The sequence below is a fragment of the Moschus berezovskii genome, chromosome 6, assembly GCF_049115385.1.
Source record: "Moschus berezovskii isolate FMDL1 chromosome 6, NW_MosBer_1.0, whole genome shotgun sequence".
NCBI lineage: Eukaryota > Metazoa > Chordata > Mammalia > Artiodactyla > Moschidae > Moschus > Moschus berezovskii.
This window is the reverse complement of record NC_142465.1, coordinates 22,520,572-22,533,614: the sequence shown is the minus strand read 5'-3', so window position 1 is coordinate 22,533,614 and position 13,043 is coordinate 22,520,572.

Genomic DNA, 13,043 nt, shown 5'->3' with positions numbered 1-13,043 from the left:
TGGTCCCATCACTTCATGGGAAATAGATGGGGAAACAGTGTCAGACTTTATTTATTTGGGCTCCAAAATCACTGTGGATGCTGATTGCAGCCATGAAATTAAAAGACGCTTACTCCTTGGAAGGAAAGTTATGACCAACCTAGATAGCATATTAAAAAGCAGAGACATTACTTTGCCAACCAAGGTCCGTCTAGTCTAGGCTATGATTTTTCCAGTGGTCATGTATGGATGTGAGAGTTGGACTGTGAAGAAGGCTGATCACCGAAGAATTGATGCTTTTGAACTGTGCTGCTGAAGAAGACTCTTGAGAGTCCCTTGGACTGCAAGGGAGATCCAACCAGTCCATTCTAAAGGAGATCAATCCTGGGTGTTCATTGGAAGGACTGATGCTAATGCTGAAACTGCAATACTTTGGCCACCTCATGCAACGAGTTGACTCACTGGAAAAGACTCTGATGCCTGGAGGGATTGGAGGCGGGAGGAGACAGGGATGACAGAGAATGAGGCTGGATGGCATCACCGCCTTGATGGACTGACCCCCGGGATTTGGTGATGGACAGGGAGGCCTGGTGTGCTGTGATTCATGGGGTCGCAAAGAGTCGGACACGACTGAGAGACTGAATTGAACTAACAGGACTGGACGATTGATTTGGTTATGCGTAGCATGATCAGTTGTGTGCAACTCTCTGCGACCCCGTGGACTGTAGCCCACCAGGCTCCTCTGTCCATGGCATTTTCCAGGCAAGAATACTAGAGTGGGTTGCTATTTCCTCCTCTAAGGAATCTTCTTGACCCAGGGATTGAACAAATGTCACCTACATTGGCAGGCAGATTCTTTCCCAGTGTTCCATCTGATCTGGGGCGGATGCATACAGGGGAGAAAAGAGTGAAAGATCGTGGTCAAGTTGCTGGTTGGGTTCCTGTGTGGATAGAAGTGGGCATGTTCAGTGGCATCTAAGTGGCATTCATGCATCTAAAATGAGATTTCTAATAGAAAATTATATTTATGAAATCTAGAGTTCATTGATGATGGGTTGGCACGTGGGAGGGGAGCATCCTATCATGAAAGACTCTTTCATGTATAAACGATATAATATCTCACCCATACAATCAGGGAAATATATTGGCTCATGTTTTGGAAAAATCCAGAAATATTCTTAAGGTTTCAAACCCATTTGGATCTAGGACTCAAATGAACTAATCAGGACTTAGTGTTTATCTGCTTTCCACAGTGATGGCCTCTTTTCTGAAATTCAGCGACACTTTGCATAACATCATTCTCACCACCAGAAATCACAGTAGAAAGAATGTAATTTTTCCTTGATGCCTTCAGCAAAAGTTCTAGGAAAGAAACTCCTTGACTCTATTTCACCTGATTTGGGTCATGTGGAATACCTATTTCAACCTCTGTGACTAGATTGAGTGAATAAAAATGTCCACTGCAGTCATGTAATCCACACTTATAAAATGGACATAGAAAAAAACAGAAAAAATGTCCAGGAGGTGATAGGAAATTATGGTGCTGAAGAAACCATCAGAAGAGTATATTTAAGAAAGAGGAAATGGTCAGCCGTGACTAATGACGGTACTAAGTCAAGCAAGAAAAAATGTAGAATCAAATGACTATTTGATTTAGCAACAAAATGATGATTTATGGCATTAGAAAAGAAATTTCTATGTGTAGTGGGTCAGAAGAGAGCCTGGAGAGCCGCAAATTAAAAACTGGTAAAGTGGAGGAGGCTGGGAGTATAAACTACTCTTTTGACTGTGAAGTGAGCACCAGCATGGTAGTCAAGTTAACAATTACTGCTACATTATTCTGCAAGCAAGGAAACCTGACCACTAATGGAGTCAAACATAAGTGGTGCGAGACTGCCACCACCTCTAGCTACCCCTCCTGGCACTGTCTCTGCATTCCTGTGACACAAGCCTGCTGTCTCTTTGTGAGGCAGATGGGACTGACACGCACCACTCCTAACAATAACAAACACAGAAGAGGGAGTCTAATGGTGACATTAATTTCTAAGGCAGCAGGTCAGAAGGAATGTGAGACAGAGTTTAAGACTGAAAGAATAAAAAGAATATACAACAAAGCAATGACTTACGAGGATTTTTAATGAAGCGCCTCCACTTCTAATTTGAGGAGCTGCTGCTGCTTCTGCTGCTAAGTCGCTTCAGTCGTGTCCGACTCTGTGCGACCCCATAGAGGGTAGCCCACCAGGCTCCCCCGTCCCTGGGATTCTCCAGACAAGAACACTGGAGTGCCATTGCCTTCTCCAATGCATGAAAATGAAGTCGTTTAGTCGTGTCTGACTCTTTGTGACCCCATGGACTGCAGCCTACCAGGCTCCTCCGCTCATGGGATTTTCCAGGCAAGAGTACTGGAGTGGGGTGCCATTGCCTTCTCCAAAATTGAGGAGCATCCACCATTAAATTTTTATAAGCTGTGTTTGGGTCTCTCTCTAGATGTCCTTGTGTGTGTCAGAATGCTACAGTAGTTAATTACATGGGTTTTGAGATTACAGAGATTAGGAACTGGCTCTAACATTACTTTTGATTCTTGGAAAATTTTGCAAAGTTCTCTATGCCTCAACTTTCTCATAGGTAAAAGGTGGCCAATAAAAATAATACCCATTACAAAAACATGCTCTGAAGATTGTTACATAATGTAAGGTAAACATATATCACAATGCCAACTACATACAAAGTATTCAGCTGATGTTTACTTCTGCTACTGTTATTATAGCTTTTTAAAATTTAACCCCTCTTCAACTGTGCATTAACTAGCTAGTCTATTAAACGATACAATTTGTTCTACAGTAAATGATGAGGGGGAAGGTTAAAAATAGTAATTTTTTTTTCTCAATTTATGACACTCAAGCTAAATCTTTATACTTATATGCCAATATAAAATAACAATAAGAAAATGCAAAAGAGAAAAAAAGAAAAATTCAGATGGCCCTTTACTCTGTCCAGTCATATAGTATTGTTTTTATTAACTTCAAATTCAGTTTCCACAAGTAGCCATAGACTGAATTAATTGTTCACTCATTTTCATCACTTTTACTAAGTAAATCCATGGCGTTCTTAATTCAGATTCCAGTAAACCCAGATTTTAACTAGAGTCTGTTCTCGGTTTAATAAATGTATTCAGCATCTTACTTTAATTATAAAATAGCAACCAAAATATTTACCAGCATTTTAGTAACAGCAAGGTTCTTTTGCCTACTCATACTATAATTTTTTCTCCTAATTTGCATTAAAATTTGTTGATAATACTAAGCTATGGTTCCAACTACTAATGGAGTCACACCACAGTAACATCTCATGCAGGAATTAGTTAAAGCCAAGACAATTTTTTCTCCATTCTTAGACTAGAATTCTGTTTTCTTTGGTAAATCACCAGATGGCAGCTGGCTTGCATGTAAGGCATTTAGAGACCATGTTGCAGGAAAAAAACAAAACTATTTACCGTGTGTTTAAAAATGAGAATTACACTTACCGCAGCAAGATGCTCACACTCAGGTTATTGGGAACTGAGGACAGCAGATTCTTGTCTTCTATTTCATGCTCACTCAGAGCCAAAAATTCAGAGGACAAAATCAACTGATTCTCTCTCTGCCTTCCAGCCGCATATAATTGAATTTAACTAACATAAACACATCATGCTACTCCACTGTAACATTTACCAGTAAATGAGAATTTTTAACATCTGTGAACAAATTTCCTTCACAAACATATATGAAAGTTAGACTTAATATTACTAACAGCTTTATAAAATATTTTAAACAAAAAAAAACCCAAAGAATTTGGCGGAGATATTGCCCAAATTATGACTTCTGTTAGGAGCATAACAGTGATCACAAAAGATAAGTTATATATCCAGACCAGTTATTTGCAAGGTTGCCCACTACAGCTGTGTTGCACAACCAAAGTCTGGAAACATCTACCTCTTTCTAAATATGGGAGTGGAAGAGCATGCGAAAGGGTATTACAAAGTTGTGTAACCATATTGAATGCACTAATTGGTGCTACATATACGAAATTATGGAGAAAGAAATGGCAACCCACTCCAGCAGACTTGCCTGGAAAATTATGTGGACAGAGGAGCCCGGCAGGTACAGTCTATGGGGTCACAAAGAGTTGGAAACGACTGAGCATGCACACCCGGGCATGCTGAAATTAAACTCTCTTGGTAACTGAGATAGAAGTATTTTCAGAGTAAACACGACAGCAGAATTCCCCTATCAATATAGCTTCAAAAGATATCCTAACATATCCTTCACATGGTAAACCAGTAATTTCTATTTTTTTTTTTTTGGCTAGGAGGAATTTTACTTAACCTATATAGATATATGGCAGATGAATAGTGGTATATGGGTGTCTACAAATTAATACTTAAAACTGAAAAATGAGTATTTTTTGCCCTCCTGAGGATGAATTCATTATATGGTCATATGTGAATAAATTCACTGATCTCCATATAAAAAAAACAACAAAACTGGAGCATGTATTTCAGGCAAAATGGAGAAATACATTCTCTTTTCCCCTCCTAGATCTATACTGACTTCTGTTATCTTCAAAGGTTCATTATTTATTTTTTGCTATTATTTTATATATTTAAATATTGCTGTAAACGTTTGTTTGAGGAAAATGGGTAGACTAAGATTCAAAAAAAAAGAGGAGGCAAGGAGTTAGGAAGAAGAAACAGAAGGGAGGAAGGATGGAAGGGAGGGGAAAGGAGAAGGGGTGGAAGGAACATAAAGCACACTCGTGGACTTATGAAAGCAGTAACAAACCGGTAGTGTATTACAGTCATATGGTGGTATTTAAAAAAGAGACAAAAAATGTAAAAAGCATGACAAATGAAGTCTGAAATCAGTTCAGTTCAGATCAGTTGCTCGGGCATGTCCGACTCTTTGCACCCTGGCCAGCACGCCAGACCTCCCCATCCATCACCAACTCCTGGAGTTTACCCAAACCCATGTCCACTGAGTTGGTGATGCCATCCCACCATCTCATCCTCTGCCATCCCCTTCTCCTCTTACCCTCAATCTTTCCCAGAATCAGGGTCTTTTCCAATGAGTCAGTTCTTTGAATCAGGTAGCCAAAGTATTGGAGTTTCAGCTTCAACACCAGTCCTTCCAATGAACACCCAGGACTGATCTTTAGGATGGACTGGTTGGATCTCCTTGCAGTACAAGGGACTCTCAAGAGTCTTCTCCAACAGCATAGTTCAAAAGCATCAATTCTTTGGTGCTCAGCTTTCTTTATAGTCCAGCTCTCACATCCATACATGACTACTGGAAAAACCATAACTGTGACTAAATGGACCTTTGTCAGTAAAGTAATGTCTCTGCTTTTTAATATGCTGTCTAGGTTGGTCATAGCTTTTCTTCCAAGGAGCAAGTGTCTTTTAATTTCACCATCTGCAGTGATTTTGGAGCCCAAGAAAATAAAGTCTCTCACTGTTTCCACTGTTTCCCCATCTTTTTGCCATGAAGTGATGGGACCAGATGCCATGATCTTTGTTTATTTTTATTTTTTTTTAATTTATTTATTTTTTATTGGAGGCAAATTATTTTATAATATTATATTGGTTGGTTTTGCCATACATTGACATGAATTCGCCCCGGGTGTACATGAGTTCCCCCTCCTGAACCCCACTCCCACCTCCCTCCTCCCTTTATCCTCCCTCTGGGTCATCCCCACACACCAGCCCCGAGCATCCTGTAACATGCATCGACCCTGAACTGGTGATTCGTTTCACATATGACAACATACGTGTTTCAATGCCATTCTCCCAAATCATCCCACCCTCACCCTCTCCCATAGAGTCCCAAAGACTGTTCTATACATCTGTGTCTCTTTTGCTGTCTCATATACAGGGTTATCATTTCCATCTTTCTAAATTCCATATATATGTGTTAGTATACTGTATTGGTGTTTTTGTTTCTGGCTTACTTCACTCTGTATAATAGGCTCCAGTTTCATCCACCTCATTAGAACTGATTCAAATGCATTCTTTTTAATGGCTGAGTAATACTCCATTGTGTATATGTACCAAAGCTTTCTTATCCATTCGTCTGCAGATGGACATCTAGGTTGCTTCCATGTCCTGGCTATTATAAACAGTGCTGCGGTGAACATTGGAGTACATGTGTCTCTTTCAATTCTGGTTTCCTCGGTGTGTATGCCCAGGAGTGCGATTGCTGGATCATATGGCAGTTCTATTTCCAGTTTTTTGAGGAATCTCCACACTGTTCTCCATAGTGGCTGTACTAGTTTGCATTCCCACCAACAGTGTAAGAGGGTTCCTTTCTCTCCACATCCTCTCCAGCATTTATTGCATGTAGACTTTTGGATAGCAGCCATTCTGACTGGTGTGAAATGGTATCTCATTGTGGTTTTGATTTGCATCTCTCTGATTATGAGGGATGTTGAGCATTTTTTCGTGTTTGTTAGCCATCTTTATGTCTTCTTTGGAGAAATATCTGTTTAGTTCTTTGGCCCATTTTTTGATTGGGTCATTTACTTTTCTGGAATTGAGCTGCAGGAGCTGCTTGTATATTTTGGAGATTAATCCTTTATCAGTTGCTTCATTTGCTATTATTTTCTCCCATTCTGAAGGCTGTCTTTTCACCTTACTTATAGTTTCCTTTGCTGTGCAGAAGCTTTTGATTTTAATTAGGTCCCATTTATTTATTTTTGCTTTTATTTCCAATATTCTGGGAGGTGGGTCTTGGAGGATCCTGCTGTGATGTATGTCGGAGAGTGTTTTGCCTACATTCTCCTCTAGGAGTTTTATAGTTTCTGGTCTTACATTTAGCTCTCTAATCCATTTTGAGCTTATTTTGGTGTATGGTGTTAGGAAGTATTCTAGTTTCATTCTTTTACAATTGGCTGACCAGTTTTCCCAGCACCACTTGTTAAAGAGACTGTCTTTTCTCCATTTTATATTCTTGCCTCCTTTGTCAAAGATAAGGTGTCCATAGGTGCGTGGATTTATCTCTGGGCTTTCTATTTTGTTCCATTGATCTATATTTCTGTCTTTATGCCAGTACCATACTGTCTTGATGACTGTGGCTTTGTAGTAGAGCCTGAAGTCCGGCAGGTTAATTCCCCCAGTTCCATTTTTCTTCCTCAAGATTGCTTTGGCTATTCGAGGTTTTTTGTATTTCCATACAAATTGTGAGATTATTTGTTCTAGTTCTGTGAAAAATATCGTTGGTAGCTTGATAGGGATTGCATTGAATGTATAAATTACTTTGGGTAGTATACTCATTTTTACAATATTTATTCTTCCAATCCATGAACATGGTATATTTCTCCATCTATTAGTGTCCTCTTTGATTACTTTCACTAGTGTTTTATAGTTTCCTATGTACAAGTCTTTTGTTTCCTTAGGTAGATATATTCCTAAGTATTTAATTCTTTTCGTTGCAACAGTGAATGGAATAGTTTCCTTAATTTCTCTTTCTATTTTCTCATTATTAGTGTATAGGAATGCAAAGGATTTCTGTGTGTTGATTTTATATCCTGCAACTTTACTGCAATCATTGATTAGCTCTAGTAGTTTTCTGGTAGAGTCTTTAGGGTTTTCTGTGTAGAGGATCATGTCATCAGCGAACAGTGAAAGTTTTACTTCTTCTTTTCCAATATGTATTCCTTTTATGTCTTTTTCTGCTCTGATTGCTGTGGCCAAAACTTCCAGAACTATGTTGAATAGTAGTGGTGAGAGTGGGCACCCTTGTCTTGTTCCTGACTTTAGGGGAAATGCTTTCAGTTTTTCACCATTGAGGATAATGTTTGCTGTGGGTTTGTCATATATAGCTTTTATTATGTTGAGGTATGTCCCTTCTATTCCCACATTCTGGAGGGTTTTTATCATAAATGGATGTTGAATTTTGTCGAAGGCTTTCTCTGCATCTAATGAGATAATCATATGATTTTTATTTTTCAGTTTGTTAATGTGGTGTATTACGTTGATTGATTTGTGGATATTGAAGAATCCTTGCATTCCTGGGATAAAGCCCACTTGGTCATGATGTATGATCTTCTTAATGTGTTGTTGGATTCTGATTGCTAGAATTTTGTTAAGGATTTTTGCATCTATGTTCATCAGTGATATTGCCCTGTAGTTTTCTTTTTTTGTGGGGTCTTTACCAGGTTTTGGGATTAGGGTGATGGTGGCCTCATAGAATGAGTTTGGAAGTTTCCCTTCCTCAGCAATTTTCTGGAAGAGTTTGAGTAGAATAGGTGTTAGCTCTTCTCTAAATTTTTGGTAGAATTCAGCTGTGAAGCCGTCTGGACCTGGGCTTTTGTTTGCTGGAAGATTCCTGATTACAGCCTCTAGTTCCGTGCTTGTGATGGGTCTGTTCAGATTTCTATTTCTTCCTGGTTCAGTTTTGGAAAGTTGTACTTTTCTAGGAATTTGTCCATTTCTTCCAGGTTATTCATTTTATTGCCATATAATTGCTGATAGTATTCTCTAATAATCCTTTGTATTTCTGTGTTGTTGGTTGTGATCTCTCCATTTTCATTTCTAATTTTATTGATTTGGTTCTTCTCCCTTTGTTTCTTGATAAGTCTGGCTAGTGGTTTGTCAATTTTATTTACCTTCTCAAAGAACCAGCTTTTGGCTTTGTTGATTTTTGCTATGGTCTCTTTTGTTTCTTTTGCATTTATCTCTGCCCTAATTTTTACGATTTCTTTCCTTCTACTGACCCTGGGGTTCTTCATTTCTTCCTTTTCTAGTTGCTTTAGATGTAGAGTTAGGTTATTTAGTTGACTTTTTTCTTGTTTCTTGATGTGTGCCTGTATTGCTATGAACTTCCCCCTTAGCACTGCTTTTACAGTGTCCCAGAGGTTTTGGGTTGTTGTGTTTTCATTTTCATTCATTTCTGTGCATATTTTGATTTCTCTTTTGATTTCTTCTATGATTTGTTCATTATTCAGCAGCGTGTTGTTGAGTCTCCATATGTTGGCATTTTTAATAGTTTTTCTCTGGTAATTGAGATCTAATCTTACTGCATTGTGGTCAGAAAAGATGCATGGAATGATTTCAATTTTTTTGAATTTACCAAGGCTAGATTTATGGCCCAGGATGTGATCTATCCTGGAAAAGGTTCCGTGTGCACTTGAGAAAAAGGTGAAATTCATTGTTTTGGGGTGAAATGTCCTATAGATATCTATTAGGTCTAACTGGTCTATTGTATCATTTAAAGTTTGTGTTTCCTTGTTAATTTTCTGTTTAGTTGATCTATCCATAGAAGTAAGTGGGGTATTAAAATCTCCCACTATGATTGCATTGTTGTTAATTTCCCCTGTCATACTTGTTAGTAATTGTCTTACATATTGTGGTGCTCCTATGTTGGATGCATAAATATTTATAATTGTTATATCTTCATCTTGGATTGATCCTTTGATCATTATGTAGTTTCCTTCTTTGTCTCTTTTCACAGCCTTTGTTTTAAAGTCTATTTTATCTGATATGAGTATTGCTACTCCTGCTTTCTTTTGGTCTCTATTTGCATGGAATATCTTTTTCCAGCCCTTCACTTTCAGTCTGTATGTGTCCCTCGTTTTGAGGTGGGTCTCTTGTATATGGGGGTCTTGTTTTTGTATCCATTCAGCCAGCCTTTGTCTTTTGGTTGGGGCATTCAACCCATTTACATTTAAGGTAATTATTGATAAGTACGATCCCGTAGCCATTTTCTTTATTGCTTTGGGTTCGAATTTATACACCCTTTCTGTGTTTCCTGTCTAGAGAAGATCCTTTAGCATTTGTTGGAGAGCTGGTTTGGTGATGCTGAATTCTCTAAGCTTTTGCTTGTCTGTAAAGCTTTTGATTTCTCCTTCATATTTGAATGAGATCTTTGCTGGGTACAGTAGTCTGGGCTGTAGGTTATTTTCTTTCATCACTTTAAGTATGTCTTGCCATTCCCTCCTGGCCTGAAGAGTTTCTGTTGAAAGATCAGCTGTTATCCTTATGGGAATCCCCTTGTGTGTTATTTGCTGCTTTTCCCTTGCTGCTTTTAATATTTGTTCTTTGTGTCTGATCTTTGTTAATTTGATTAATATGTGTCTTGGAGTATTTTGCCTTGGGTTTATCCTGTTGGGGACTCTCTGGGTTTCTTGGACTTGGGTGATTATTTCTTTCCCTATTTTAGGGAAGTTTTCAACTATTATCTCCTCAAGTATTCTCTCATGGTCTTTCTTTTTGTCTTTTTCTTCTGGGACTCCTATGATTCGAATGTTGGAGCGTTTAACATTGTCCCAGAGGTCTCTAATATTGTTCTCATTTCTTTTAATTCATTTTTCTTTTTTCCTCTCTGTTTCATTTATTTCTACAATTCTATCTTCTAGCTCGCTTATCCTGTCTTCTGCCTCTTTTATTCTACTGTTTGTCCCCTCCAGAGTGTTTCTGATCTCATCTATTGCATTATTCATTGTATATTGACTCTTTTTTATTTCCTCTAAGTCCTTATTAACCCTTTCTTCCATCTTCTCAATCCTTTTCTCCAGGTTATTTACCTGTAACTCCATTTTGCTTTCAAGATTTTGAATCATTTTCACCAACAAAATTTGAAATTCTTTATCAGGTAGATTCCCTATATCTTCCTCTTTTGTTTGTGTTGGTGGACATTTATCTTGTTCCTTTACTTGCTGGGTATTTCTCTGCCTCTTCATCTTTCTTATATTGCTTTGCTTGGGGTGGCCTTTCCCTCTTCTTGCAGTTTGTGGAGTTCTCTTTATTATGTAGTTTCCTCGCTGTGTGTGGGGTTGGACGGGTGACTTGTCAAGGTTCCCTGGTTAGGGAAGCTTGTGTCGGTGTTCTGGTGGGTGGAGCTGGATTTCTTCTCTCTGGAGTGCAATGAAGTGTCCAGTAATGAGTTATGAGATGTCAGTGGGTTTGGAGTGACTTTGGGCAGCCTATACATTGAAGCTCAGGGCTATTTTCCTGTGTTGCTAGAGAATTTGCATGGTATGTCTTGCTCTGGAACTTGTTGACCCTTGGGTGGTGCTTGGTTTCAGTGTAGGTATGGAGACGTTTGATGAGCTCCTATCGATTAATGTTCCCTGGAGTCAGGAGTTCTCTGGTGTTCTCAGGATTCAGGCTTAAGCCTCTTGCCTCTGGTTTTTGGTCTTATTCTTGGAGTAGCCTCTAGACTACTCTATCTGTCATTTCCAAGGTGGTTCCCTCTGTTTTAGCTTCTGTTTGCTGGTCTCTTCAGTGTCTAATTTCCACCCTGATACTAGGGGAAGGGTGGACACTTTTTAAGGCTCAGTTATTCAGTCCTGTTCTGGGAAGGGAGGAACATTGCAGACTAATATCTCTGGCGTCTGTGGGGAGTGCTCGCAGCGTCTCGGTCACACTGGGTTTGCCCCCGCTGGCAGTGCGTGTGCTGTCCCAGTCTACACTGCAGAGGCTCTAGGTTTGCTCTGCCAGGAACTGTCCGAGGCTGGCGCCGGGTTGTATGCACTTCCCAGGTCTGAGCGGCTCAAGTTCAGGTTCTCGGGTACTCCACAAAGGCACAGACTTGGTTGGGCCTGCGTTTTGTGCCTTCCCCAGTCGGAGCAGCTCAGGGGACCAGGTGTTTGGCGAGCGCTGTCTCTGCGACTTATCGCCTCCCCAGTCCCTTCCACTCAGTTTTCTGGGTGTACAACTGGCGCACCTTCCAGGGGGATATCGACCGGCCCGAGCCCGGGAAGTCCTGATTAGCAACAAGCCTGTCTGCAGTTTGTGTCGGATGCCTTTCTGGGGCCGCGGTTGCCCGCTCCGGCTCTGGCTGTGCTCCCTGCCTGTCTCGGCGGGGGATGGGGGATGGGCCGACTGCAGCCGGCTCGCTCTGCTCAGTCCTTTGTTCTGTGAGCGGGCCTGGCCGAGTCTTAGGTTAGAGCTTTCCGCTTTTTCGTGGGGAAGTTATCCCAGTCTGCTTTGCTATCCCCAGTTCTCTCAGATTGTTCTCACGGCATTCAAGCCCAGTCCTCTCTCTAAGCAGTTCAGCCGGCTCCTCCCTGCCAGCCCCTGCTTGATAATGGCATATGCAGGCGTCTGCGTTTCTTCTCCGCTGGGAGTTACCGTTTGGTGGGTAATCTGTGGGTTTTAAAAAAATCTTAAAAAAAAAAAAGAGGGTTATGTGGCCCTCTGAGATTCCAAGGCTCGCCACAGATTCATCAGTGAGAGTGTTTCCTGGTGTTTGGAAACTTCTCTCTTTTTAAAGCCTCCATTCCCGGGACGGAGCTCCGTCCTTACTTCTTTTGTCTCTCTTTTTATCTTTTATGTTTTTTCCTACCTCCTTTCGAAAACAATGGGCTGCTTTTCTGGGTGCCTGATGTCCTCTGCCAGCATTCAGAAGTTATTTTGTGGACTTTACTCTGCGTTCAAATGTTCTTTTGATGAATTTGTGGGGGAGAGAGTGGTCTCGCTGTCCTATTCCTCCGCCATCTTGTTCCTTCCTCTGATCTTTGTTTTTTGAATGTTGAGTTTTAAGTCAGCTTTTTCACTCTCCTCTTTCACTTGCATCAAGAGGCTCTTCAGTTCCCTTTCACTTTCTGCCATATGGGTGGTGTCATCTGCATATCTGAGGTTATTGATGTTTCTCTTGGCAATCTTGATTCCAGCTTGTGCTTCATCCAGCCTGGCATTTATCATGATGTACTCTGCACATAGGTTACATAAACAGGGTGACAATATACAGCCTTGACATACTCCTTTCCCAATTTGGAACCAGTCCGTAGTTCCGTGTCCATTTCTAACTGTTTCTTCTTGACCTGCATACAGATTCCTCAGGAGGCAGGTAAGGTGGTCTGGAATTCCCATCTCTTTCAGAATTTTCCAGTTTTTTTTGTGATCCACGCAGTCAAAGGCTTGGTCATAGTCAATAAAGTAGATGTATTTTTTTTCCGGAACTCTTTTGCTTGTTTGATGATCCAACGAATGCTGGCAAATTGATCTCTGGTTCCTTTGCCTTTTCTAAATCCAGCTTTAACATCTGGAAATTCTCGCTTCACATATTGTTGGAACCTAACTTGGAGAA